The 25,584-nt window shown below is 38.7% G+C and overlaps 1 pseudogene across 1 annotated transcript in view; it reads left to right on the top strand.

The window, feature by feature from the left end:
• Positions 1-10,214: 10,214 nt before the first annotated feature.
• The window catches only part of LOC306862578 (ubiquitin domain-containing protein 2-like), a 113,107-nt pseudogene continuing 97,737 nt past the window's right edge, over positions 10,215-25,584 (top strand). Inside the window, exon 1 of the transcript XR_013786083.1 lies at positions 10,215-10,390. The product of XR_013786083.1 is annotated as a ubiquitin domain-containing protein 2-like (transcript). The remainder of the gene's footprint in view (positions 10,391-25,584) is intronic.

The following is a 25,584-nucleotide window of genomic DNA, read 5'->3' as shown; positions in this document are numbered from 1 at the left end:
AGTCAGAATGTCCAATAGGATTCTAAGAATCAAATAAAATCCTATAGGACAAAGTGAAATTCCATTAAAATCAATCAGAATGTCCAATAGGATTCAAAGAATCAAATAAAATGTTTAATGTTAATAAAAATGTTTTATCCATCTCTGATAATACCGGGTTGCTATGGTTATGCTAAGGTTTGTTTACGCATTAAACTCGTGGCCACAAGAAATGGATGTTGTTCCCTCAACATAACATCTCAACATAACATCTGGTGGTGGACGAGGAGACACCACCCCTCACAATGTAGAGCGCTTTGAGTGTTTAGAAAAGCAGAAAAGCGCTATATAAATGTAATGAATTATTATTATTATCATTATTATTATCTCGAGGCCACGACATAACGATGTGGTTACCTCGACAAAACTAAGTGAACCGAAGACAGCCCCTCCCGGGCACCATACAATAATGTTTCATACAGTCTGGATGTTGTATAGGCTTCTTTCTTTATATCTCATATAAAGCACAACACTTCTTGGTTCGCCGACGCGATCCCTTACATTGTGATAACAGAGGAAAGCAATATAAATGTCTGCTTTATTTTCTCCATACTTTTATTTTATCCATACATTTATTTATACTTCCACAATAAGAACACAACGTTACAAATTGATTTTGTAAAATAACAGGGTGTGCTTTCTGGCGCGCCTTGATATGTCTAAAGGTCTACTTAAATAAAACAATCGAAAACAAATTTGTGTTTATTTAATTTGTATAGCCTAAATCCAACAAGAGGTACTGTACAGTCTTTCCCGTGAGCTCATCTGTACTATTGTGCTCACACCCAGGCGCAGCACAGCCTATTCCTTCAGTATAAAGCAAAGCCTGGAATTTAACCAATGCTATCTCACGGCAATTCGTACGTATTTTATGAGGTGGCTAATTTGTACAAATTCGTACGACCTCACTCATACGATTTAGTACAATTTGTCTAAACCCCAGTGATGGGTAGGTTTAGGGGCAAGGTTAGGTGTAGGTCATTCGTACAAATTCATACGAATTGGCAACTCGTAAAATATGTACGACTTAGCAAAAATCGTATGAATTTGTATGAGTGAGGTCATACGAATTTGTACGAATTAGCCACCTCGTAAAATATGTACTAATCAGTAACGTGCGGTGAAATCTTGTCATGGGTAGGCTGTGACATATCAATGTGGCATATATGTTCATATATTCATTCAGTTAATGTAGCAACCCAAGTTCATATCAGGCATCATCACATCGCTGCCTGCATACAGCAAAGTCAGTCATATGTGAGGCTAATGCACAATCAAATCTAATAATCAAATTAATGGACACATCTATCTTATGATGACTTATACAACAAACAAATGTTTTGTGCGGGACACAGTAACTGTGCGTTCACACCGCCGGCGGCAAGAGCGTCAAAGTGGCCGGAAGTCATTCATTTTCAATGGCGAGAGCGGCGCGGCGAGTCTTGGACGGTGAGAGCGTCAAGGAGAGTTGAAATCAGGTCAACTTTATGGTAATGAGCTATGACGCGGTTGGGCGGCAACCAATCGGAATGTAGAAGTCCTCCGTTTGAGAGGGTTTCAGAGAACGCAGCCTTGTAAACTTTGGTTCCGACCACATTAGTTCCCAAGCAAAATGGAAGATTGATTAATTATTGCTGTGGCGGATTTCCCGATAATATTTGACGTGTCCTTGTTTGTGTACAGGGACATAAATAAATTAAAATTATAGGGGACATTTTCCCGCTACAACGTTTGTTTTTCAGCGGGAATGCAATTTATTTGCTCAAAACAACACAGATTTGACCAATTGCATTAAGGCTACACTTCAATCTGGACAGTTTGTAATGTAGGCTGCACACAAATTAATGTTAATTAAAGACCAAGGCTAGTAAATGTCTCCTATAATATTGAAATTAGACTAGCACTTAACCATGAACACAAATCCACACCACACAAATGGCTTTTAATTGGTTTATTTGGTCAGCAAACATGTAACTACAATTAACTTCTTTCTATCGATCAATTTCTCACTTTCACATTTAAAATATTTCATGAGGTTAACTTATACTCTACTTGTGGTCAGTCTGCACAAGATCAACCTGCTTGTTTCCTTTGTGGCTCCTTTAAATACAAGACGAGCATATACAATCTACGTCAGAGCGTCAGCGCGTCCACGAATCTTTTCTACAGCGTCGCAGTCAGGGCGGCCAGGGCGAATTTTGACGCTCTCGCCGGCGGCGGTGTGAACGCACAATAGTGGTGGAAATTTTGATTCTTTCCAGAGACTCGTTCATTTTTCGTTCGTTCACCAAAATGATTCGTTCAGATTCGTTCACTAATTCGTTCAGTGACCATTTTTCCATATTACACAAATACGTCAGCATGTGCGGCAAAATGTGTTGTTCAACTAACGTATTTACTTGTTACAAAATAAAAACCGATTTGGCTTCATTAAAAAGTGTGCCCTTCTCATTAAATGAATAAAATAAGTCTAAATAAGTGATCAAAGTCATTACTCTTTTTATCTTTTAAATTACACTCTTTTCGGATGACCAAAGCACAAGTGTTTTTTTATTTGTTTGCATACTAGGCTAGTTAACATTTAATTGTTTAGGCAGAGATTTACACGTTCAAATCTGAGATTATGTTAAACGAGGAGTTATTCTGTATGTAAAATATGAATATAAACAAGCGTGCACAGTACGGATACCTGTGCTTTGCATCCGCTTTCTGCTGATTGATGAACTAGATTGACAGAATGGCCGACCTACCCGGTCAACGAACTGGGTATAGCTACCAGTTCGTTCAATTCGTTCACGAACGGGAGATCTCTCTCTCGTTCAGACTCAAAACAGAGCCATCTCGGTCAATGATGCTATTATATTCGTTCGTTCGATCCAACCAATTACATGCCCCTTCTAAACCCGAGCTGAAATGCTATTTGCTGACGTGAGTCACGTGACGCAAATGAGATGGGATGACGTGACGCAAATAATCAATACTGCCATATTTTTTTATGTTTCACAGTTTTTAAACAAACAAAAGTGCATGACATGACTAACATAATGAAATATTTTTTTATTTAAAAGTATGTAACTGTTCAAACATAAAACAACAATAATATAAATAAATAAAACAAAATAAATTAAAAATAAATAAATAAATAAAACAATAATATAAAAAAATAAAACAAAGAACCAGTTGTTCGAACGACGAACGTAATAATGAGACGAGATGTATGTATGTAACAGTTCATTTGACTCTTTCAAACTCAAAGCAACTCAATGAAGGGCGTATTCGTTCACTAGATTCAACAAATCACATGCTCCGTCCTCGTATCATACTCGAAGGCTATTGGCTCGAGGTTTAGTCATTCTTTGACAGATGAAACGGTCCAGAGCTACGCATGCACGCAATAGCGGCGCGCTGCGGTGGAGGGAGGAATTTCAGTGAACGAGAAATATGAGTCAATGGCTGTGTCCAAATTCAGGGTCTGCATCCTTCGGAGTACTCATTTGAAGGATGTTACGTCACAGCGCCGCGACGAAGGCTGTCCAAATTCGTAGGATCCTTCAAATGCGGCCCACAAATACGTCCTCCTTTTCCCCGAATTGGAAGGATGGGTGTGGTGGATCCTTTCCCGTCCTACCTATCCCATAATTCTTTTCGGCAGAGCGTAATGGCGGACGAAGCGAGCGGTAGCGGAGTGGGAGAGGAGTTTCTCTGACAAAACAAGCTAAAGTTTATGCTTCGGCTCAATGAATTTGTAGGAGAAATTAGTAGAATACTTAAAAACAAATAAAAATAGGCTATAATGGCTTACCTGGATGTGACTGTCTTGTAGTCTGATATAAAAAACTCTCCGACAACGAGCAAAGAAAGTATTTAATTTATTTAATTGCTTTATTTCTTCCAAAATAATTAAAATGAGGAGAATAACTCTTTGTTTGTCCATTTTCCCGCTTCTTGCTTGGCGCTGTCACGGTTGCTAGGCGACAGGATATGAGCAACGGGTAAGGGAGGGAACTGAAAGAAGGGTAGGCTGTCCAAATTCACAAACACCGACTTCCGGGTTTTGCGGACGTCGGAGGATCCCTCCTCCTTCAACTGGGTAGGAAGGATCCTAAGGAGGATGCAGACCCTGAATTTGGACACAGCCAATGGATTACGTGAACGAGAATGATTCGTTCACCTAAAAGATTCGTTCAAAAAGAACGATTCGTTCACGAACGTAACATCACTAACGCACAGAAGAGAGGGAAGCGGCGCGGTGTCAGCTAACCGACAAGCAGCCTAGTCACTCCTTCAAAATGCGCAAACGCGCACAGACAGTCACACACACGCTATTGCAGTAACGTGCGGTGAAATCTTGTCATGGGTAGGCTGTGACCTATCAATGTGGCATATATGTTCATATATTCATTCAGTTAATGTAGCAACCCAAGTTCATATCAGGCATCATCACATCGCTGCCTGCATACAGCAAAGTCAGTCATATGTGAGGCTAATGCACAATCAAATCTAATAATCAAATTAATGGACACATCTATCTTATGATGACTTATACAACAAACAAATGTTTTGTGCGGTACACAGAGAGGGAAGCGGCGCGGTGTCAGCGAACCGACAAGCAGCCTAGTCACTCCTTCAAAATGCGCAAACGCGCACAGACAGCCACACACACGCTATTGGTCTGGTGACGGCGCACCAGGATTTGAATAGGCTACAGTCAGAAAACATTGTGTCAGCAGTACAGCTTTAAAGTACAAAAACAGCTTATTCGCTCCTACAAACTGCGCTAGGCGCACACACCGACACGCAATGAGCATCTGGCGACGGCGCACCAGGATTAAAAAAAGAGAACTAGAAAACAGCATTTTAACCCTTACGAAATGCACCATAATCGCACAGATAAACAAACATACAGTACAAATGTGGCAGAGGTGATGGAAGAGAGAACATTTTGGTGTCAGCGCACAGCAGGCTTATAGCCCACCATCAGACAACACACACAAAGCCAATATACGGGTTTTAAAAAAAATAATAAATAAATGAATAGTTTACGTTTTAAAGGGGGTGCTTACTTTTATTTGTAGACGAAGTCCATACGTCTATCCCTCTGGACAAAGCTGTCAATTACTTTGTTGTAAAAGTCCTCTTTGTGTGTATTTCTCAATTTCATGAGTTGACAGCCAACGCTAGGCGCCGCTAGATGCTATTATCGGGAATCGCGGATTGAGTGAGAGCGAGTGGATCACGTGACATGAAGCAAGCTCGGTCTCTGCCTCAATGTTGATAATTCAAGACAGCATGAGAACTGATTGCGCATGCGCAAATCTACGTAAACTACGGCTGTATCCGAAATCGCCCCCTATAACCTCATTCACTATTCCCTACATTATTAGTCCACTCATATAGTTCACTTGAAGGAGTGAATGAAAACGAGTGAGTGAATTCGGACACTAAGTGCACCGGAAGGACTGCCCCTTTTGCATAGTTTGCTTCCTGTTAAATAATAATTTGATACGGGCAGCTCCAATAGTAAGATTGGAGGATTTATCTAGAACTCAGTCACGTATAAACCCTAGTAGTCAATTTACAATTAATTTGTACCTGTGTTGTATTACGCCGTGGACGAGCGCTTCTAAAATTAATGGATGGATGATTCAGCTGTGGGCGCCATCTTCTGGTGAGACGCGGGAATTCATTCGGCGCGCGACTCTCTCAGTGCATTCTGGGGATTCTCTAGCCGTTGAGTGTACATCGCTTGTACACTCGTTTTTGCGGTGCATTGTGGGATTGAATGAGTGCACTCGAGAACATCCACTATGGTTTCGAACACCACTTAAAATGGCTGTCCCCTCAAATAGTGCACTATTTGAGGGTATAGGGGGCGATTTCGGATACAGCCTACGTACTATGGACCAAAGAGGCACTGCTAACCTCTGCCTCAATGGCCATGGCCTTGAATTTCCTGCATGAAACAATGGTTTTTAGGAGCAAACAATGGCAAAATGAGTATATTATGTGTATTCCTGAAAAACTTTGTTACAAAAAATAATATTTGGAATAAAATAAATGCAATTAATAATGTGGTTTGAGGTGAATTAATAAAGCTCTTGGAATTAATAAATGTAATGTCAACATTGGTGAGGCACTGCCTACCCTGCCTACCCTGACCGCACCTCCCTGGTACGAATTGCCATGAGATCGGGCTGAATTTAACCCATAAGAAGAACGCGATGTGCGTGCTTGATTCAGCTAAAGACCATTTAATAATATAAAATCATTAATGCATAATTAATGTATAATCAGAATAAAGTAGGCTAGCTATCAAGGCCGCCCATGCATGTGAAACAAATATTAAAACAGGTCATTTGTTTACCCACAAACAAAAATAGGCCTACGAAAAATCGAGCTTAATTTTCGTTTGCCCGTTTTCAAACAGAACAAAATAATAATAATAATAATTATTATTATTATTAACCTATTAGAAAATCTCTTTATTTCTTTTTGTTCATATTTCAATTTGTTGTTAAAACAAACTTCGGTCATTCAAATACAGAAATATTCCAAGCCCAGAGTCGATTATTCAAAAATAACTGTTTTGATCTGATCATATAGCCTAAACAAGTCATGGGTCTGCAGTTATTGGATAGCACTATATTGTAGACAGATTGGAGATTAATCCTAATAAACATGCCGCTACAATTAAAACCATTACATTAAAATACATTTAAAACAGTGTGTTTCAATTCAGCAGCGTGCAGATCCTTGTTTATGTCAGACTTTGGCAACAGCAGCACAGACAATATCTCAGCTCGCTCACATAACACACCATATATCTATTATAGCGGAAAACATATAGTTTTTATGACGTAATATGTCGTTATTGTGAGAAAAAATGTTGTTTTAACATCAAAATATATAATTTTAACGAGAAAATTATATTGTTTTTATATAACGATATAAAGCCACTGCCTGGCTAACGTTATCGTTAAGACTGTGATTTTTGTGATTATGCAAATGTTTTCATAATTCTCCCCTGGCGCCCTTTGTCTTTGGGCAGTAAGTCGTTTTGATACACATTCCTACTAGCTGGTTAGCTTTAGCTGTGTATTACATATATAAAGAAGGAGTGTGTTAGCTGCATGGCTAGTGGCTCTGGTTGTCCTTAAAATAAAATGAAGGTCATTATTTTGCCCTTGGATGTAGAAACACTTGGGGTTAGTCTTGTATTTATAATATATTTCACACCATTAGGCTTTACACGTCACACAGTTTCAGCTGTATTGGCATTGTTTATTTAAGCAAAGTCACACTCCTGAGTGCTGTTGTACTGAATATTAGCATGGTTGTAAAAAGCTTAAGGCTGTGCTGGTATTTAGACTAACAGCACAATTGGAAGTGTGATTTGCTTTAGTATCTAAAGCGTAGTACCTAAAGCTTTAGTAACTAAACCGCATTTGAGGGGAATGAATTGGAATGAAGAAGAAACGGTCTAATTATTTATAGTCCACCGTAAAGTCCATTTGAGTAAAAGTTAGTACAGGAGTGGCTGGAGAAAATGACTCCAATAATAATAATTATTATTATTATTAACCTATTAGAAAATCTCTTTATTTCTTTTTGTTCATATTTGAATTTGTTGTTAAACCAAACTTCAGTCATTCAAATACAGAAATATTCCAAGCCCAGAGTCGATTATTCAAAAATAACTGTTTTGATCTGATCATATAGCCTAAACAAGTCATGGGTCTGCAGTTATTGGATAGCACTATATTGTAGACAGATTGGAGATTAATCCTAATAAACATGCCGCTACAATTAAAACCATTACATTAAAATACATTTAAAACAGTGTGTTTCAATTCAGCAGCATGCAGATCCTTGTTTATGTCAGACTTTGGCAACAGCAGCACAGACAATCTCTCAGCTCGCTCACATAACACACCATATATCTATTATAACGGAAAACATATCGTTTTTATGACGTAATATGTCGTTATTGCGAGAAAAAATATGTAGTTTTAACATCAAAATATATAATTTTAACGAGAAAATTATATCGTTTTTATGACATATCTCGTTTTTATGAGAAAAGATGTAGTTTTAACGAGGAAACACCTTGTTATTACGAGAAAAGATGTTGTTTTAACGAGATAATTGTCATTTTAACAACATATCTCGTTTTTATGAGAAAATATTGTTTTAACGAGAAAAGATGTCATTAAAACGAGAAAAGATGTCGTTAAAACGACATATCTCGTTATCACAACATAATTGAGTGGAAAAAATAATATGTGTGTGGCAGCAATGCTTCACCATAACGATGCAATCCTTTAAATCTTATCTCTTGAATGTAGCATAATTCAGTGGTTGTAAAATTAATATCATGCTACAAGTGACACATTTTATTTAATGTAACATAAAAAAAACACACCACTGACACAATGAATCACCAGTAACATACATAAGACCAAATATCCTTATTCTTCAACAATAATTATGTAGATGAGACTAAATTGTTACATTTGGCAATTAGTGAAAGCAGTTAGTAAAAGACCATAATTTTAAAACATTTGAAATAAAACAACTAAAATGTACAACAAAGAAGCTGTCTGTAAGGTCTCTGCTTCTCAGCTGCACAATTTAGCCATACCTGACCAAAGGAGGATTAACAATGATAAAGAAAAGTTAGAATCATAAAATATTAGTGCTATTTTATGCAAAAGAACTAAATGAACAGATTTTAATTAAGTTTATCTATAAATGGGAGTCACTGGTGTTTCTGATCTTCACTGCTGTTACCCTTAAAAGGTAACACCAGTGACAATTTTCATGAAAAATGCATTTTACAAAATGGCTGCTGCAAATGATCAAACTTCATGTTGTCAGTCATGGTATACTCACTAAATGAAGTAGTGAGTATCCAAGTATCCATCTGTTTTCTAGATGTTTAACATTCCTAAAAGCTTCATATGAAATCATGAGATAAATTAGAAAATTTCTGATAACTGAAAAGAGACAGTGAACTTAACATGGGCCTTTCTTCATAGATCTTCAGGAAATAGGAAGAAGTCAAGATGTCATCAGTGTGATTTTTATTTCAAAATAAATTATTTTTGTTAAATGCTAACAGCAGTGACACAACTCCAGGGGATCACTACTTTAATTATATATTTCATAATATTTATTTGGTATTTAGTTTTTTTATGTCATTTACATCATATAGTTATGAATACATTATTGTATTTTAAATGGTAGAAAAACCTGTTTTGACCTCAAAATAAAGCACTTTCCCTCTGTATGGCAGTGGGGACAAGCAGTTTTGTGGTACTTGGAATTCTTTATAATTAATTAAAAACAAATATTGCCACATTGATGGTTTAAGAAGGTGTAATTGTTCAAATAACTCATTGTTTTATTTTAAAATGTATATATGAAAATTTTTTAACCCTAAAGTGTTTTTCAAGTGTAATATTTCTGTAAAGGCTTGGGACAGAAAAATTGACATTTCCACAGAATGACCCACATGTTGCTGCTGATTGGGCTGGCACTTTTTACACACCCACCAAACAAGAGAAAACCTATCTCAAATCCCGTTGCAAGCTGTTGCACACCGTTTCCAGGATATGTCGTTCAACCCGGAAACCGTAGCAAAACGTTGGTCTGAGCTTGAACGTGCCCCAGTTTGTTTTAAAAAAGTGCCTGCCTACACTTATTTTTCCTTTCCATATTTTCATAACAAAAAATAATCAGAACTATAAAATAGCACAAATGGAAGCGGATGGAAATAATGTTCAACAAATCAATTTGACAGGTACTTCAAACACCATTTTAAAAACGGCATTTCATGATAAAACAATAACGTGGAAAAACTGCACGTAAGAAATTAATATGCTTTCTAATGTGTCCTACTAGCCAGACCTTTCTTATGTCATACAAGACTCATTGACATTTAAAAAAACAGCCTACTATTCAGAAGGCACTGCATTCTATGTTTGTTCATCATATTCAAATCCTTTGCCATGTGTGTACTAGAGACGAGCTTGGCCGCGTCTCAAAACATAGTAAGCTGCCTACCTAGAAAGGCATTTTGAAACCTCATAAATGCGCGTTCCGATTGCGCTGTGAACAGGCAGCTCACTAGGTTTTGAGTCACAGCCGCGTGTGCATATGCCCAACCCGCCTCTCTCCAGCTGATGCTCGCGCCCTGTCAATCTATATCCCAGCAGAGAGAGGACGGGGGAAACCGAAACAGAGCGGGTCCGAGGGGGGAAGAGGCGCATGAAAACATCCATGGGTGGCTGTGTGGGCAGTCATCATGATTCTTCAGGCAGTTTAAACGAAAACTCGGACGGAACCGGAGGTAGGAAACAAAGCATTTCCTGGAAATGCGAGTAAAACTGTGCTGTTTTGGGTCTACGCGGCTTCCCTGTCTCCTTCTCGGCTTGTTGGTGCTTTGAAACATCGTGGTGGGGTTTGCGTCGCTTTGTAAGGCTCGATTCACTGCTATCAGACCCGCGTGGCAGTTTACTATGTTTTGAGACGCGGCCAAGCTCGCGCCTGGCTAACGTTATAGGAATCGTTAAGACTGTGATTTTTGTGATTATGCAAATGTTTTCATAATTCTCCCCCAGCGCCCTTTGTCTTTGGGCAGTAAGTCGTTTTGATACACATTCCTACAAGCTGGTTAGCTTTAGCTGTGTATTACATATATAAAGAAGGAGTGTGTTAGCTGCATGGCTAGTGGCTCTGGTTTTCCTTAAAATAAAATGTAGGTCATTATGTTGCCCTTGGATGTAGAAACACTTGGGGTTAGTCTTGTATTTATAATTTATTTCACACCATTAGGCTTTACACATGTCACACAGTTTCAGCTGTATTGGCATTGTTTATTTAAGCAAAGTCACACTCCTGAGTGCTGTTGTACTGAATATTAGCATGGCTGTAATTTGGTTGTAAAAAGCTTAAGGCTGTGCTGGTATTTAGACTAACAGCACAATTGGAAGTGTGATTTGTTTTAGTATCTAAAGCGTAGTACCTAAAGCTTTAGTAACTAAACCGCAGTTGAGGGGAATGAATTGGAGTGAAGAAGAAAGTCTAATTATTTATAGTCCACAGTAAAGTCAATTTGAGTAAAAGTTAGTACAGGATGCTCAAGCTGTTATGTACACTAACACTTAACAGGTTGTGTACTGCCTTAGTCCAGTAAGTGTCATCGCAAATATTGTATATGCCATTAAGAATGTTAATCAAGGTTATGTACAGTGTGAAATGTCTGCTTATGATTACCAAAAAGTAACAGTTAACCCTGGGTAAATTATGAGCAGTGTGAAATATGAAGCAAAATAACCCAGTATTCTGTTTACCTGGGGTTTAGAATGACCCTGGATTAACTATTTAAAGTGTGAAAAGGCCTTTTAAGTGAAGTTGAACAACAAAGATTCTCCTTCCCTTGGATTACATTTTTTCCAGGTTTATGAATGAGTTTGAGAATTTAAAGCAGCAGTCTGTGGGTGCGTTTATAGTAAACCGAACCTTATCATCCCTTGGTGTGGATTAGGGATGTAACGATTACCGGTTTGATGATAAATCATGATAAAATTCCCCACTGTTAGTATTACCGTTTCATATTTTAATTATCATTAAAACCGTATTCGATTACCGCGATCTGAACAACTCACGATAAATAAATACTGTCCAGCATAAAGCAGAGTGTAACAGTCTCACGAGCGCACGGCAGCAGAGTAGTTTCATTCTGAGTGAAAATAGGGCGGAAAAGCTGGGAGGTTTTAAAAGAGTGCTGAGGGAATTATACAAATGAATATATCTGAATTAATTATATGAATGTACCTCTGAAGGATCTGACTGTCTTCAGAAACGATTCGATGGCATTTTGTTTTCATCTTAGATCCATGTAATACTTAAAGGAAGTGTTCTTAAACACAATACTGCTTTGTTCGCGGAGTTCACAGGAATCAGCTGTAATTCAGCTTTTCCATATAAAGCGTCACCTGCTGTCAGAGAGTGGATTTACAGACACTTATTTACATTCAGCCTGTGTGCAGTTTCTGTCTGGCCAAAAAACGGACCAAATTTGCATGACCTGCTGTAAATTTTAACCGGTTGATGAAAAACAAGCTTATGTGGATTCTGCACATTTAAACAATTCAGTTAAGCTATATAGAATTATTTATGGAGCAGATAAGTGGATAGATAGTTGGACTTGTAACCTGAAGGTTGTGGGTTTGAGTCTCAGGCCGGCAGGGATTGTAGGTGGGGGAGTGAATAACCAACACTCTCTCCACCCTCAATACCACGACTGAGGTGAGACCCTTGAGCAAGGCACCGAACCCCCAGCTGCTCCCCGGGCGCCGCAGCATTGGTGGCCCACTGCTCCGGGTGTATGTTCACTACTGTGTGTACACTTGGATGGGTTAAATGCAGAGCACCAATTCCGAGTATGGGTCACCATACTTGGCTGCACACACCAATTCCCCTCTCCCCTTCCCCTTATTAATCAATTATCATTTTGACTTAACTCTTTTCTTTAAAGGCTGAAATGTGAGGTTTACCTTTATATGAAACTTTTTCAAAGCTTTATTTGGACATTTACATTATTTATTTGAACATGCTATTAAACTGGTGTCAGTCAAGTTGTCATTTAAAATCCAGACCTCATTGGTAATGTTATTGTTTTAGTGATTATGCAAACAAAAAGTCATTTTATTTGCTGTTTGATTTTTAAGTATAAAACTTGAAGTGATTTATGTATTGGTACTTTTTGAACATCTCCAGCACATTTGAACAATACCGTGATAATACTGATAACCGTGATAATTTTGGTCACTATAATCGTGATGAGAAATTTTCATACCGTTACATCCCTTGTGTGGATGTTTTGTAGGGCTGCATGATTAAATAAAATAAAACTGAAATTGCAATATGGCTTAGTGCAGCAGTCTTCAACGTTTTTCAGGGCAAGTATCCCTTAGGTCAGTGGACACTCTCGCGGGGGGTCGCGAGTAGGCTACAGGATGGGAGGGAAAAAAACTGAAAAAAAAATTAGCAAATTCTTTTTTATTTATTTATTTATTTAGTCATTTAGCAGACGCTTTTATCCAAAGCGACTTACAAATGAGGACATAAGAAGCAATCAAAACCAACAAAAGAGCAACAACGTGCAAGTGCTATTACAAGTCTTGGTTAGCCTAACGCAGTACAGATAATTATTATTATTATTATTGTTATTTTTTAATAAAAAGACATAGATAAAATACAATTAGAATAGATAGTGTTAGAGTTAGAGGGTCAAGTAAAGATGGAACAGATGAGTTTTTAGCCGTTTCTTGAAAATGGGTAAGGATTCGGCTGCTCGGATCGAGTTGGGCAGGTCATTCCACCAGATGGGAACAGTTAATGAAAAAGTCCTTAAGTGTTTTTCTGTGTCTTTGGGATGGTACAATAATTCGTTGTTCACTTGAAGAACGCAAGCTTCTAGAGGGCACATAAGTCTGAAGTAAAGAATTTAGGTAAAGGGGTGCAGAGCCAGTGGTGGTTCTGTAGGCAAACATTAATGCCTTGAATTTAATGCGAGCAGCTATTGGTAGCCAGTGCAAATTGATGAACAGAGGCGTGACGTGCGTTCTTTTCGGCTCATTAAAGATTAATCTTGCAGCGGCATTTTGGATTAATTGTAGAGGTTTAATAGAATTGGCTGGAAGACCTGCCAAGAGAGTTTTTTATCACTAAACTACTGTCATAAAAAGTTGTAGTTTTGTATATACATAACTCCTGAATAAAAATTTAAATGTGTTTGGACTGATTTAAAAAAAAAGCGTTTTGAACAAATTTGATTGGTTTGTCAATAGTGAGCGCAAATGCAGGTGATAAGCGGTTTTATTAAGCGAGTCATTGAGTCGTTCATTCAAACGATTCGTTCAAACGGCCGATTCATCAAGAATGAGACAGATGTTTGTGCATGGGTCATTGAATCTTTGACTCAACCGATTCGTTCAAAACACTGAATCATTCAAAACACGATTGAGTGTTGCTGTGAGATGCACTATGCTGTGATCTTTGTTTGGATTCATCGGATCTATTTTCGCTGCTAAAATAGACCAAAACAGTCATTATTTCATCAAAAATGTAAGTGACTTAATATTATTAACTTGTTTGTTGAACTGTCATATGAAATCAGTGTCACATTTTCAATCGTGAGGTGATGGTAAATTAAGTGATGGTCAATTGTCAGCTCTCTTGGTCGTCAGGTCGTGTGATGTATGTTGCTGAACTGTATTCAAATGTTACAAATATAAAAACACCACATTTTTAAATTTAACTGCAGTATGTCAATTTAGTTTATTTGTGTGTGCTGCGCTCATAGACTTTAGAAAACGGCGCTCATTTGTTTGATTTCTCCTCGAGAAGCTGCGCAAGCCTCAAGTTTAAGGTCCTTGCACCCTGACTGAGTCCGAAACTGTTGTATTCGTTTTTTCATATTCGTCATTTGGTGGCTCTCAATTCTCAAAAACACCCCTCAAAATATTTGCTACGGATGTGAAAAATGGAGAAAATCGAAGCATCCGAATTAATTTTTATGACGGACGGAAGTTGCAGAGGCTGCAAACGTATAAAACGTGAGGTCGTATTTAGTTTTATTTTTATATATATATATATATATATATATAAAAAAAAAAAAACGAATAAACTAGTCAGAATATAGGCTACAGTTAAAGCTTTCCTTTAGTTTTTGTGAAATGCACGCACGCAGCCACGCACACACAAACATGTTTAAATACATTTGTTGTTAATAAATAAATAACAATAAATTGTTGTAACAGCAATATCTCCAAGTTTTGTTTTTCACTGTAAAAATGTAATGATTTGCCAATGCAAAGAGTACCGCCACCTTTTTCCCCCACTTCAAGCACTGATTATAACACAAACAAATCATCCTCCTGGCGACTTTTTTTTGTCAAAAGTGACAAATCCTGTGACTTTTACTGGTGTTTTTGGAGACTTTTGTGGTGTTTGGAGACTCGAAAGCACGAATCACTCTGCAGTTAGGCCTACTGTGCTCAACGAGCAGCAGGTGCTGCCGTGAGCCCCTCTCCCGTCCAAAAGCACTCACAGGCGGTCAGTCTCTCAGTAGCCTCGCGCAGCAGTCAGAGCAGAGAGGAGACACACACCCCTCCGCGTCCAGGCTGCAAATGAATCGCGCATGCGCATGGCCGCCGCCGTTCCCGTAAATGTAAATGTTCACTCACTCTCACACAAAAATAAATCACTGCATTTAAATTGACTCACGACATAGCTCTCCATTCACTCTAGTCTAGTCTCTTGCCAAGTTCGCTTGTGCCAGCTCTCGCTAGTCTGTTATCAATCTCGATTTACATAGGCCTTTACTACAAAACCCCAACAGTCTTTTTAAAGACTAAACCCCAAACATTCTTGTTTAAGTTTAGATCAAATCTCAGCCCTAGCCAGTAATTTTTTTAACTGCTAGGCAGTAGCTACACTTCGCTAAAACTACCCACGCGACTAAGACACACACACACACACACACACACACACACACACACACACACACACACACTACAATCGTTAAGTATTAAAATAAAATCTGAAGTGTCTGCAAAATTATTTTGTTGGTTTAATTAAAGATCATGCCTAAGTCCCTACTGATTAGCCCCTGATACGTCTCTCAACATAGCCACACACAGTTACATATTGCCTAAACTTTATTGAAAACACATAACAAAAATGGAGAAATTTCTTGTGAGGACCAACAAGCCAACCGACGCACCACCAGCTGCAAAAAAGCTTCGAAGGTACGATAAAGCATACCTGCAGTTTGGGTTTACAGTCACGGCTGATCTGAGACCTCAGTGTGTCGTGTGTGCCGAGGTGCTGGCAAACGACAGTATGAAGCCCTGCAAATTAAAAAGGCACCTCGAAACAAAGCATGCTGGCATTAAAAATAAACCGGCTGAATATTTTAAAAGAAAGCTTGATGGCCTCCATCAGCAACAGGCAACCATTTCAGTGCACAGCACTGTGTCTAAACAGTGTTTGGAGGCATCGTATGTAGTGGCCAAAAGAATCGGTAAACTGGGTAAACCGCATACAAGCGCTGCCGGCAAAATGAGAGTCTCGGCGAAAGACATGTGCAGAATAATGATAGGTGATAGTGCAGCAGCCAAACTCGGTGCAGTACCGCTGTCCAATGACACAGTCGCTAGGAGAATTATAGACATGTCCAATGATATCAGAGAGCAACTGATGGAGTTCGTAAAAAAAGAGTCCTTACTACGCGCTGCAGCTGGACGAATCCACTGATATTGCTGGGCAGGCACAGCTCCTCACCTATGTCAGGTATCTGCGTGACAAAGCTATTGAGGAGGATGTCCTGTTTTGCCGGCCTCTTCAGTCGCACACTACAGGAGAAGCCATTTTCAATGTCCTTGATATTTTTATCCGTGAAAATGGTTTGGCTTGGGACCGATGTGTTGGCCTATGCACGGATGGTGCGCAGGCAATGATTTCACGCGTGAGCGTGGCCTAGCTGCTCGCGTTCAGCAAGTAGCTCCACTTGTGAAATGGACACATTGCATGGTTCATCGCGAAGCACTAGCTGCTAAAAGGCATGAACAGCTGCTTCTGCACACTGAAGTTCGCTGGCTCTCCAGGGGGCGGGTGTTACAGCGGTTGTATGAGTTGCGAGAGGAGGTGAAGTGGTTTTTGACAGAAATCAAATCAGATCTGGCGAAGCATCTGGATGACACTATGTGGCTTGCGTCTCTGTCCTATTTGGTCGATATATTTGACCGCTTGAACGGCCTCAACCTGTCTTTGCAAGGCCGCGAAACTCATATTTTGCTCCTTGCAGACAAAGTGCACGCCTTCACACAAAAACTAGACCTCCGGCATGGCCGCGTCAGTCGAGGGAACTGCGACATGTTCCCCAGCCTTGCAGACTTTATCACTGATGCAGGCACGTCACACGATTTCTCCTCCCTATTTCAATCAGCGTCTGAGCACCTGTCAGCAATGAGAAAACAATTTGCGACATACTTTAAAGAGGATTATCGCTCTTTTGCGTGGGTTCGAGATCCGTTTGTGTGCACAGCAAACAAGCTATCAATTGATATGCAGGAACAGCTTATTGAGCTGAAGAGTGACAGTAGACTGAAGGAACTCTTTAGCTCCTGCCCTCTTTCGTCATTCTGGGCAGCATTGATGCAGGAATATCCTGAACTCTGTGACGTCGCCTTTAAGATTCTCCTTCCTTTCGCGTCGACATATTTGTGTGAGGCAGGATTCTCAAAAATGACTGCACTCAAAACGAAATACCGCAATCGTGCACAAATCGAGGATGATTTCAGGCTATGTTTATCAAACATTGAGCCAAGAATTGAGGATCTTTGCAAGGCAAAGCAGGCTGAGGTCTCACATTAACAAGGTCTCACATTAACATCACCTACCTGCAAGCTTCTGTAAAAAATGCAGATGATGCCTACTATTAGGCCTAGTAATAATAACAATAATAAAGCATAAATTAATATCAGAGGTCTGCTGCCAATTCCCAATTATAGCAATAGCCTAGTAATGATAATAGGCCTATACTGATGATAATAATAACAACAACAACAACAACAACAATAAAGCATGTAACCTCATATAATTATATAGTAATAGCCTAGTAATGATGATAGGCCTACTACTACTCATAATAATAATAATAATAATGTCTGCAAGCTCACATTAGAAGTCTGGTGCTACTGCCAATTATAACAATAGCCTAGTAATGATAATAGGCCTACCTAACGCTACTGATTAGGGGTCGACCGATATGTGTTTTTCAGGGCCAATGCCGATACCGATTATTACAGACCAAGTAGACCGATAACCGATATATTGAACCGATATATATGTCTGGTGTAAAAATGAAAATGAATGTCAAAATTAAGAATAACAAGGGCTCTGACAAAAACGGCCTTCCCTAGTGTTGGTTGCACTTCTTACTCTTGTCTTCCCCCATGCATCCATCTACAATAAGGGTAATATATAAAGAGAGAGTTAAAAGTGGGGCCACTGTGTGCTTCATGATTAAGCCTATGAATACTAAATACTACAGCTAAACAGCTTGGGGAAATGTAAGTATTTGGCTTCAATAATTTACATGTTAGAAATGTATGTGTAATAGCATAACCTCTCATAATTCTTCATTAATTATTTTCGGTTGACTAAATCATAACCTACAAGAGGTGACTATTCAATTCATCATCTAATGCACATCAATTGATTAATTTAAAAAGCGCAATGTATATAATACATGTAAATAATTTAATTGTCTTCATAGCTCCATTGTAGTAGTTGCGAAGAAGACCGCAACTATTTTAATGAAACTATAACACTAATAGCCTGTTATAGGCTCACTTGGTTCAATAGCCTATTGAAATGTCCCAATTGCCGTCATCATAATCTTGGCCTATGTGACAGTATCTTAATCTTGGCCTATGTGACAGTAATTTCCATTAGTTTTCATTTACAGAGCAGTGCAAATGAAGGCATAAAACATTAATTTAATTTATATTTTAAATCAAATGAGAGTTGAACTCTATTTTTTGGCAAACAAATGTGTTTACTATTAAAATTAAAACATGTAAGAAATAGCGTATTGTGTGATTGTTCTTTTAAACAAAAGTTGTAATAATTGTAGTAGCATTAGTAAATAAAACGAACTTTTATTTTGACGGGTTGCCATGAGGACCTCTTAAGTTTCTGTAGCCTATTTATGATATGACGATCGTTTTACTCAAACAAAACAGTCAAATGCTCATGAAGTAACTCTCAGAGCAGTTCTGGGGATGATGTTCATGTATTTATGTCCTCATTTAGTGACATGGCAGATGCGGAAAACACCGCAAGCGTCGCGCACTTCAGTGTGTGTGTGTGTGTGTCAAAACCGCGCGTCTGTGCCTTTCACATATACAGAGACACGCCGAACATGCAGAATTCATATTTAAATAGTCTTTTTGCATCTTAATGTTTACAGATAGTCCATATCATGAGTCGATTTAAGTGTACTGACCTACTTTTGATTAATTCATCCAAACTTTGACTAATTCCGTGACTCCGCGTTATACAGTAAATTCCATATGACTGGATTCCGCGATTCCCCCTGCGTTTCCCCCATCTCGGAAACCATAAATCGACAAAATTGAGGTTTTTACAACTTCAGTGTAGTGGATTGTAATTTATTGCAACTTGAGCAAGGTCTGCTGCTGCCTTTGAGAGAGAACTGATGCGTGATGAAGCAGCACCAGTTAGCAAGCGCTTTCGGTGTGAGAGCGCCTTTAGTCTTCCACGTTGATTGGTCGGACTCCTGACTCTCAACAAATCAGATGCGCGGTGGGCGGAGACTGCTCTAGGCCACAGAGTGGTGAGTTCCGACAGGCTGCATCAGAGCCAAATAGCGCGTTTCAAAATTAAATAATTTTATCGGCACATTGGTTTTGAAAATGACCGATGCCGATTATCATAAAAATGCTTAATATCGGTGCCAATAATCGGTCAGGTCGATAATCGGTCGACCCCTACTACTGATGATGATGATGATAATAATAATAATAATAATGTGGGCCTAAAAATAATAGCCTAGGGCTATCTATCTATCTATGCAAGGTGGTGTTTGGGATGTGGGGGGGGGGCACTGGGGCCCCAACTGCAATGAACCAGCTTTGGGGGGGCCCAGCTTGCAAAAGGTTGAGAACCCCTGCCTTAGGTGATAGAGACATGGAGTCCTGATACATAATGTGTCAAGCAGAGACACATTCACAAAATGTAGATGTCACTTCCAAAATTTTGCAGCATGTAATTGGCCATCAGTCTTTTTAGCAGCATGAAAAAAAACAATACTTTTATTTATTTAAAGGATTATAGCTAAATATTCTTGAAAGTCTGAAAGACCACTCACTTTATCACTAAAAAGCTGTAACTCATCATAGTTCGCAATCACATTCCATTAAAATCAATCAAGTTTCCTACACTGCATAATGAATCTCTTTATTACATTGTGTCATTGTTTGTGAATTTTGAGTTATGAGTGGACTAACTTAAACACCTTGATGGGCCATTGCGTTCAAGAGATCAATATGTCTGTGACTGGCTACATTTCTCACCCCTGTAAATAGGAACATTTCACGTTTTCCAGAGATAACACTCAAAAACGTAATGGAGGAATATTGCCAGGAATATTATTTCATTACGTTATCAACTGAGGGTGCTTGTGCTTTCATTTCAGGGTGCTTTTTTTTTTTTTAACCAAAAAATTATTTGTTAATCAAATATTATTGGCGGACCTCCTGCAGGACCGCTGCAGATCCCCGGTTGAAGAACCTTGGCTTAGTGGGATCATTAAATTGTAACCTTTGTGATTTATAATGCATTAAGACATTTTAGTATTGTAAACTTTATAATAAAAATAATAATTTCTTTAATATTTGCTTACTTTACAATAGTAACTAGGGCTGTAAAATGGATGAATCGCAATTAATCGCTTCCAAAATAAACGTTTGTTTACATAATGTTTTTGTATTTATATGCATAGTACACACACATTTTGTAAACAAACTTTTATTTTGGTAGTGATTAATCGCAATTCATTGTTTTTACAGCCCAATAGTAACTATATTCCCGGTTTCACAAACAAGGTTTAGGCCCAGTCTCAGACTAAAATGTAAGTCTGAGCTGTTTCAACTGAAAGATACTTGCACTAACTGATCTTAAAATATGTCAGTGCATTTGTTTTGTCTCAAGATGCACACCAGTATTGTTTTTTTCTAAGGTATGTTTATAAAAAACAAATTAAATGTCCTAATTGAACTATTGGCTAATCCTGGTTTAATCTAAACCCTGCGTATGAAACCAGGCCATAAAGTTTCAAGGGGGTCACGAATTTTGCAATCTCAATTTCCTTGACGTATAAAATTTCCTTTTGAAATATAAAAGGTCATTGTACTATAAAAACATCCCGTAGGTTTCTTTGTAGGTTTCTTTGTTCTTCTTGTACAAAAAGTCCAAAAATGCCTTTATTTGAAACCAAGCTGTCAAAATGTCACAATTCATATTCTGTTACAGTATGACGTCATAGTGTGAGGAAAGACTGCTTCTGCACTTCAGTGCCTACTTCCACAGATGTGTTTGACTTAAAGCGGTGGCATGCAGACCTATCGCTGTATGGCATTTCAATATTGTGAGAACAACAGGTCCCTATTCTTTTGAATCGTTCTCACAGTGCTTTGTGTGAGTCATACACTGATTGGTCTGCACAGTAGCGCTTCAAGGACTGTCAAATAAAGATTAGAATTTTGAATATTTGTCTAATTTAAAATAAAGATCCACATTATAATGTAAAAACTTTGCATTCAAATTTTAGGAGTGCGTTTAAGGCAGGCTTATTAGTGGTGCACAAGATGCGATGACTATCAAGCGTAGCGTTATTTTTGGCAGTAGGCATGGGCCGGTATGAGATAACCTCAGACTAGGGCTGCCACTAACGAATATTTTTATTTCTATTAATCTATCGACTAATTTGATTAATCTAAATGATTAATTTCCCGCAAAAAATCTACAATTTTACTTAAAAATATTTTATTAAACCAAATGAAATACAAATTTCTATGAAATCCTTTTTTAAAGCAAAAGTGAAGTGCAACATAGACTGCAAGAAGCAACTGTCCATCTCATAGTACAAATCACTGAAATCAAAGTTCAATATTATAGTGTGAGAATGACAACATATCTACACGTTGTAGTCTACTGATAATAAAATTATAATCAAAAAACAATTTTTAAAGGAGTATTTACCAGAAATATTATTTACCAGAATTTATTTAGGTGAAAAATGTAAATGTGCGGTATTTCTGAAAAAATACTTAATTAATAATTAATTGGAGATGCTTTTTATTATTAAAATTTAATGGAACAATTCAAATGGAATCCAGAAAATAATGGAAAACAGAATTTGGTACAGATAAAACTGTAAAATTCAATTAATTAGACAGGCTTTTTGATTAATAAAAAAAAAAACTGAATTTGGAAATAAAACGGATTTCATAGGGCCCTATAATTTATATATTTTTTGTGGTAATAAAAATAGATTTAAGTCAACAATAGCTTTTAAAATGACTTAAAGTACATGTATAATAGCAATGATGCAATAATAATTAGTTCAAATAAAGTATCAAAAGCAAGAAATCATATGGTTTATTGAACCAAACGGTTAAAATACAATGTATTTTAACAACAATGACAATGACAAACAATAGAGCTAATGTAGATTACGCATTACTACAAAGGCCTGCAGGGGGCGCCGACGGCCTGACGATTATTTTTACACATTACTGTTTAATATTGACCAAGCACCATTTAATTCAAACTTACACTTAATCTTTAATATTTGGCCATTTCTTTAGGACAGAAATGCTACAGCCTCTGTAATTACATGAATAAGTGGAACCGTGTAAAGTCAGAGTGAGGGTTTGAGCTTTTATTTTGAAATCGCGATGTATTCTCCTGTGTTTGTGTAGATTTATAAATGATTTGCCTTACAAATCTGATGAAATGGCACGTGTTGCGTTCCCAGATGAACGTTATAATAAACACAAACTCACAACAACATGCAGAGATGGAGTTTGAGATGCTCCACACATGTAAATGATAACAGTTTCTGTGGAGCTACTGTGAACGTAACGCACGTGTTTAACCTACAGACATATGATTATTTAAGCGCATATGATTATTTAATTAAATCATAGCGTTTGTGAATTCACAATTATGCTTAATTATGATTTTAAATGGGTTTAATATATCATGTAGCCTTGGAATATAGTCTAAAAATTCTCGTCTGTGAAATGCGCCACTTCCGGTATTTTGCCGGTTATTCGACACAAGCAAAATGAAGTCGACGATTTTTTAAAATCGACTAGTCGACTAAAATCGACGAATCGCGACAGCCCTACCTCAAATCCAGGGTTGGGGGTTAAAAATAATTTTAACATTGACAAAACAGATAACATTAAAGGTCTACTGAAGTGCCTTGAAATTCACAGCATTATGTGGTTTGTGCTAAACGTGTAGCCTAATCATTTTTACAAATACATGCCGTAAAATAAAGATATAAAATAACATGAAAATATCCCTTACGAAAATTAACCATGGTTACAACCAAAACACATGGTTACTATAGGTAAACCATGGTAAAAAAAACAAACTAATTAAATGTTTTGCTACACTAACCATAGTTTAACCATGGTATTTGCAGTAAAACTGTGATTTATAGGCTACAAATAGTAATAAAAACGCCAAAATTGTGCATTGCTTTTCAGTGTTTTTACTGTTTTTGTTTGTTTTTCCTGTTTTTTGTTACTCAAATACGATCAGTTTTACCAGGAATGACCTGCTGAACATTCAGCAGAACACACTACAAAATCTTTTACTGGATTTTGACTATTCGGACGCTTAGCTGGACATTGTGGTTGGGGGAGCTGTAGCTCTGGTCAAACGCTTCAGGAGGAAGCACAGACGGGGGAAGCGAGCCGGCATGCTCGTCAAGCTTCGTCAGCGTGGATTTCGAATGCCGTTGCCTAGCATCCATATAGCGAATCTCTGCTCTCTACCCAACAAAACGGACAAACTCCTTTTGCTCTCCCTGGCAAACAAGGATTTTTCTAACTCTGCTGGTCTGTGTTTCACGGGCACCTGGCTAAATGGCGACATACCAGACAGCGCGTTACATCTGCCTAATTTCACGCTGATCAGAGCAGATTGCGACACGGAATCAACGGGGAAATCGAGTGGCGGCTGGACGTGCTTTTACATCAATGAGAGGTGGTGTACAGATGTAACTGTGTTAAAGAAGATGTGCTGTTCAGATCTAGAAACGCTCTTCATTAACAGCAAGCCGTTCTATTCGCCACGGGAGTTCTGCTCGTTCATTCTCGTGAGTGTCTACATTCCACCGCAAGCGCACGTGAGTACAGCTTTACAGAAACTCGCTGATATGATCACAGAGAGTGAGCAACAACACCCGGGCTCTGTTTTAATCATTATCAGGACATTAATAAAGCAAATCTCGCCCTCGAACTGCCAAAATAGACAGCACATCACATGTCCCACCAGAGACGGTAATATACTGGATCACTGTTACACAGCGATAAAGGACTCATATCATATCACTCGGGTCCACGAGCAGCTTTAGGACTCTCTGATCACTGTTTGGTTCATCTTATTCCGTCCTACAGGCAGAAACTTAAGTCTGCAAAACCTGTATTAAGAACTATTAAAAGATGGACTAATGAAACCGAGCGGGATCTACAAGCCTGTTTCTCTCTCACTGATTGGACTGTTTTTGAAAATGCTGCCACCGATCTGGATGAGGTCACAGAGACTGTAACTTCATATATCAGTTTCTGTGAGGATATGTGCATTCCTACCAGGACTCATCTAACTTACAACAACGACAAACCATGGTTCACTGCAAAACTCAGACCGCTCCGTCAGGCCAAAGAAGATGCTTACAGAGAGGGGATAAAGTCTTGTATAAACAGGCCAAATACACACTGGAAAAGGAGATCAGAGTGGCAAAGAGGAATTATTCTGACAAGTTTAGGAACAAATACTCTTCCAGTGATCCTGCTTCAGTTTGGAAAGGTATGTTAGACATCACCAGTTACAAGTCACCATCCCCCAGCGCTCTGGAGAATCAACAACTGACAGACAATTTGAATGTCTTTACTGTAGGTTTGTAAAATCACCCCACACCCGCCCTGAACACCTCTCCACACAACCATTAACACCTCCAGCAAGCCCCCTCTCCCCCACACCTACAATTCAAATTAGTGAAGATGACGTGTGCCAGGTCTTCAGAAAGAACAAAAAAAGGAAAGCACCAGGCCCAGACGGTGTGTCACCAGCCTGCCTAAAAACCTGTGCTGATCCGCTGGCCCCCATCTTCACACAGATCTTCAACAGATCACTGGAGCTGTGTGAAGTCCCCTCATGCTTCAAGCGCTCCACCATCTTCCCCGTCCAAAAGAAACCCAAAATTACTGAACTTAATGCCTACAGACCTGTGGCTCTAACGTCTGTGGCCATGAAATCATTTGAAAGACTGGTTTTGGCTTATCTGAAGGACCTTACTGGACTCCCTGCAGTTTGCCTACAGAGCAAACAGGTCTGTGGATGATGCTGTCAATATGGGACTGCACTTCATCCTGCAGCATCTGGACAGACCAGGGACTTATGTGAGGATCCTGATGGTGGACTTCAGCTCCGCTTTTAACACCATCATCACTGACACCCTTCAGAATAAACTAACTCAGCTCTCCATCCCAACCTCTGTCAGTGGATCAACAGCTTCCTGACAGACGGGCAGCAGTTAGTAAAGCTTGGTAAATTCACATCCAGCACCCGCACCATCAGCACTGGAGCTCCTCAGGGCTGCGTTCCCTCCCCACTGCTCTTCTCACTCTACACCAACGACTGCACCTCTAA

Source organism: Barbus barbus (genome assembly GCF_936440315.1).
Source record: "Barbus barbus genome assembly, chromosome: 43".
In the NCBI taxonomy this organism is placed as follows: domain Eukaryota; kingdom Metazoa; phylum Chordata; class Actinopteri; order Cypriniformes; family Cyprinidae; genus Barbus; species Barbus barbus.
The sequence above is the reverse complement of the archived record's forward strand: the minus strand, read 5'-3'. Positions and strand labels throughout refer to the sequence as shown.